This window comes from Penaeus monodon, chromosome 40, assembly GCF_015228065.2.
Source record: "Penaeus monodon isolate SGIC_2016 chromosome 40, NSTDA_Pmon_1, whole genome shotgun sequence".
Lineage (NCBI taxonomy): Eukaryota > Metazoa > Arthropoda > Malacostraca > Decapoda > Penaeidae > Penaeus > Penaeus monodon.
The window spans coordinates 31,124,157-31,128,969 of NC_051425.1; positions in this window are offsets into that span (position 1 = coordinate 31,124,157).

Genomic DNA, 4,813 nt, shown 5'->3' on the forward strand with positions numbered 1-4,813 from the left:
TTCTGTAGTACAAATAATCTAGTTATAGCCAATACATTGTTCCAACACCACCCAAGACACTTGTACACGTGGTTTTCACCAGACAAAAGAACACGCAACCCAAAAATTGACTACTTTTGTTGAACCAGAAATGGAAAAAGTTGTATAAAAAATGCCAAGCACAAGACCTGGTGCCGACTGCAACAGTGACCACCAACTACTAACTATCGACTTTCAAATAAGACTCAGAAAGATCGAGCATCCAACACCACCTCTAAAGCTCGACTACAAAACTCTTGACAACAGAAACACTAAGTGAAATTGAAACAAGAAGATGCCTGAAATCAAAGGGTATCAATAATCCAGTTGAAAAAGTAATTTACAAAAACCAAAATACAAATATTCAAAGATTATTGTGACAAGATAAGGAAAAATATAAATGAAACTTTGCCAGAGAATTAAAAAACTGTTCTACAATAAGACAACTAAAGAACTCTACCAAGGGTACGAAACATAACACAAAAAATTTTAAACCTACAATGGATACTATAAAAAACTGAAGATGGACTTGTTTTATGTGAGGGAAAAAAGAAGTCAAAGATAGATGGAATCAATATTGTTCCAAACCTATACAAAAAGAATAAAGATCTAAAAAAAACAATAATTGGAACTCAATGACAGCAAAGATGAACCACCGCCACGCTAGACGAAGTAATAAAAGCCATAAAAGAATTAAAGAATAACAAAAGCCCGGGATAGATGAAATAACAGCAGAACTAATCAAGAATGCTGGCGAAAGTTTTTGAATACTTCTTCTACAAACTTTGTACAAAAATAGGAATAAAAGAAGATGGCCAGAAGATGGGTAAAATAAGTCTTGCTCCCATACCTAAAAAGTGACACACTCCAATGCAAAAATAACAGGACAATTGCATTTAAAAAGTCACAGCAGCAAAATTTTGTTGAAAATTATTGCTGAAAGAATGAAGTTAAAGTTAAGAGAAGAAATTTCAGACGAACCCAAACAGATTTTCGCCCTGGAAAATGTACCAGAAACCAGATTCTAAATCTAAAATTGATCATAGAGAAAAATAGAGAATATCAGAAAGACCTATACCTGTGTTTCATCGATTACTCGAGGGCTTTTGGTGCTGTTGATCATATCCTCTGGAGTAACATGAACGATATGAAATTTCCAAAACACATCATCCAACTAATAAAAGCCATGTATGACCAACAACAAGCAACTGTAAGAACCATTTATGGGTTAACAGAATGGATCGAAGTCAGCCAAGGAGTACGACAAGGTTGCATTCTGTCTCTAAACCTTTTTAATATATATTCTAAGCAATTATGAGAGGTGCTCTTGAGAATTTTGAAGGAACTGTAGATGTTAGAGGATACAAAATATCAAATCTAAGATACGCCGATGATATTAATTGCCAGCAGTATCATTAAACTACAACAACTACTAGATAAAGTTAGAGAAGCAAGCAAAAAGGCTGATTGATTTCTTAATGCCAAGAAAACTAAGACAAGATTCGAAGATAACCGGCAATGAACGATGATGGACATGTTGTAATCAATGGAATGGTTGTGGAAAATGTGAAAGAGTTCACTTATCTTGGAGCTTTTTTTTATTAATACATATGATGATTCACAGGAGATAAAAAGAAGAATTACCATTGCCAAAAACACTACAATTGCTCTCAATAACATCTGGAAGGACCGAAGCATTACCTTACGGACAAAGCTGAGGTTATTGAACTCATTAGTTTTCCCCAATGCATCATATGGTTCTGAGTGTTGGGTGCTGAAGAAGATAGACAAGAAAAAGTTCAATAGTTTTAAATGTGGTGTTACAGACGAGTACTATGTATTAACTGGACAGAAAAGAAAACGAATGATGAAGTGCTGAGAAAAATAAATTGTAAAGACCGGCTGTTGGACATCTTGAACAGGAGGAAATTAAAGTTTATTGGTCATTGGGTGAGAAGTAAAAGTATTGAGAAAGACTTGCTGATAGGGATGGTGATAGGGAACAGAGGAAGAGGCAAACCCAAGACAAGACTGAGCGACAGCATCAAAGATATTTGCGGGCTGACGATGGTACAAGTGGAAAGAAAAGCGCAAGATCGAGTTGAGTGGCGAAGGATGGTGGAGAGGTCCACGGCTGCTCAAACATGAGCATACCGTTATTGATAAGGATTATTTAATTATTACTATCAACATTATAATTATTATAATTCTTCATTTCTATTATCTTTATTATGAATATTATTATTATTATCATCGGTATCAATATTATTATTATTATCGGTATCGTTATTATTATTATCATCATTATTGTTGCTATTATTATTATTATTGTTGTTGTTGTTGTTGTTGTTGTTGTTGTTACCATCATCATTATCATTATTATTATTATTATTATTATTATTATTATTATTATTATTATTATTACTGATATTATCATTGATATTATCATTATTATTATTATCATTATTATTTTCATTATTATTGTCATCATTATCATCATCATCATCATCATCATCATCATCATCATCATCATTATCATTATCATTCATTTTTTATTATTATTATCGTTATCATTGTTATTATTATTATTATTAGTAGTAGTAGTAGCAGTAGTAGTAGTAGTAGTAGTAGTATAATTATCATTACTATTATTATTATTATTATTATTATTATTATTATTATTATTATTATTATTATTATTATTATTATTATTATTATTATTATTATTGTAAAAATTTCTTTAGATCTGCTAATTAAAACCCAAAAAACCGAGTACATACCAGCGACCTAGGGGTTTATATAATATATATATATATAATATATATATATATATAATATTATATATATATATATATAAAATATATATATATATATTACATACTACATACATTATATATATATATATAGATATATATATATATATTATATATATATATATATAGAGAAAATATATATATACACATATTGGTGTGTGGTGTGTTATATATATAATATATAATATAATATATAATATATAATATATTATATTTTAATCTATATATATATTTACACACATAATATATATATATATATATAGTATATATATATATATTTTTAATATATATATATATTTTTGTGGGTTTGTTATATATTTTGTGTGTTTTGTGTGGTGTGGTGTATGTGTATATAGACAAGGTATGAATGAGAATGAATATCTTCACAATACAAGAGATATTCATTCGGGTTCATACCTTGTCTACATTTGAATTAAAGGGGTTTTCTATGATTAATTATACATTTTTTAATTTATAATATCATGTTTAATAATATAATTTTATAATATATATAAAATTATATTTATGTAATTATTATTATATATTATATATAATATATTTAATAATGTATATTACAATAGGTATAAATATTAATAATATATATTAAAATTATTATATAATAAAATAATTTATAATATACAACATAAACATACTAATATATATATATTATAAATAAATATATAATATTTTTTTTTTTTTTTTTTTTTTTTTTTTTTTTTTTAACGGGGGGTTTCAGTTGAGCCCCCGGGGTCACATCTGATATTTAAGGGGAATTTTTTATTTTGTGACCCTTTTGGAGTGAGTACGGGGCAGGCCCCCAATTTATCAGGGTACATAATATTATATATATAAATAATAATTAATAATAAATATAATATATACATACACATATATTTTAATACATAATTTAAAATTATATATATATAAAATTATTATATATATATAATATAATTATATATAATATATGTTTTTAAAATTTAAATATATAAAAATTATTATTATAAATATATTATATAATATTGTAAATATATATATTGTTGTTTTTATTTTTTGTTAAAATTTTAAATTATATATATAAATTAATATTTTTAAAATTAAATATATAATATAAAAAAATTTTAAAATAAAAAAAATTTTAAAAACACACCCCACACACAATAAAATAATAATATATATAATATATATATATATATATATAATAATAATTTATTATTATTTTCATATAATATACAATAAATACATATAAATATAATATTATTATATATATTATAAATATTTTTGTATATAAGGTATATATTAATTATAATTATATAAAATTTTATTATGTATAATATATATTTTTTTTTTTTTTTTTTTTTTTTTTACGGTAGTTTCATGTTTGAGCCCCCGGGGTCACAGCATGAGAGTTAATTGTATTTTTATTTTGTGAGGCTTTTGGGATGGTCGGGGTAGGGTCCCCTTTCCTTTCCACGGAGAGTCCCCGGTGTTTCCTTTTTGGGAAAATCTCCATCCGGCCCTTTGGGGCCCCACTGATTGGGTGGTTGCCACCCAGTTTTTAAGTGCCCTGTCCTACAGGGCGTTTGGGATCATGGATTCCAGATTTCTTTGGGAATTTTAGACTGTGGTTTGCCCTTTCCTTCCCCCGGGGTTTTTTTCGGTCCCACCTATTTACCCCTTCGGGACCGGCACTGATTGGGTGGCTGCCACCCCGTGTCTAGGTTTGGCAATCGAGGTGAAATTTCCTTTCCCAAGGGAAAAACGCGCCGGGGTGACTCGAACCCTCGAATCAGATTTCCGTTTGTGACAGTCTTTGCCGATGCTACCACTCGGGCCACCGCGGGCCCATATTATAATATATATATATATATAATATTATATATATATTATATATATATATTATAAAAATTTAATATAAAAAAATATTTTAATTTTATTAAATTTTTTTTTTATTAATTAAAAAATTATAATAATAATATTATATT